This window comes from Cololabis saira, chromosome 11 (genome assembly GCF_033807715.1).
Source record: "Cololabis saira isolate AMF1-May2022 chromosome 11, fColSai1.1, whole genome shotgun sequence".
NCBI lineage: Eukaryota > Metazoa > Chordata > Actinopteri > Beloniformes > Belonidae > Cololabis > Cololabis saira.
In genome coordinates this window covers 6,661,146-6,662,201 of record NC_084597.1, presented here as the reverse complement: position 1 = coordinate 6,662,201, position 1,056 = coordinate 6,661,146, and positions in this window count along the sequence as shown.

Below are 1,056 nucleotides of genomic sequence, written 5' to 3'. Positions count from 1 at the left end.
CTGATTTATGGTTCAGCGTTACACCAACGCAGAGCTTACGGCGTAGGGTACGCGGCGACGCGCTCCATACGGCGTACCCTACGCCGTACGGAGCGCGTCGATTTAACACAGAACCATAAATCATGCTTCAGAAGAGCTCCTGACACAGCTGCAGCTCGTCAGCTCATCTATGGAGAAGTTAAAGAGCATCTACCGCTAGATTCTCCTTTCATCAAGGCAGGGAAGAGTATCAGGCCAGAATAGATGAATGTCATCAGCAGTGACTAAGGGTGCTTTCACACCTGTACCGTTTCAAGCAGTTGTTCCGATACAGGGAACGTTTCCCCCTAAAGATCGGAACGTTTGGTATATGTGAACACAGCAATCGCGCCCTGAAACGGTACAAAACAAGCGTTCCGAGATCGCCTAGGAGAGGTGGTCTCGGCCCGATTCCAATCGAGACCTGAAACGGTTCATTTTTTTTATTTGGAGTGAGAACATGATCCACACAGCAACCGATACAACTCCATTCATTGTGTATGTGCTGCCGCGGCGCAAGGAGAGGAGTCGGTGCAGCCTCCACCACCTTCTCTCCTATTGGACGTGCGAGATGTCTTCCCACTTCCCAGCACGGCACAAATTAAACATTGTTTGAACAATGTTCAATTCTGGCAGGGTTTGCGCAGCCCAAACCCGGCTGCAGCAGGCGGCCTCTCGTCCGCTGCCGGGCTCCGCTCTGCGCCGATAGCACATAAATGAAGGGTTAAAGGCTGATTTATGGTTCCGCGTTAAATCGACGCAGAGATTACGTCGTACTCTATGCCGTAGGTTCTGCGTTGGTGTAACGCGGAACCATAAATCAGCCTAAAGCCAACGGCTGTGGTCTGCGCTGCGCTGAAAGGGGCGTGTTGTTTATCCCGGGGTGCGGAAGAGGAAACTCCTTCCGCGTTCATTTGACCAATCAGAGAGCAGCTGGTTAGCGCATAGAATTTGTTATCAGCTTTGAAACGGTACAGACGTTGGCCTTGTGAACACAAACCCCACGAACGAGAAACGGAACAACTGTATCGATTCAGC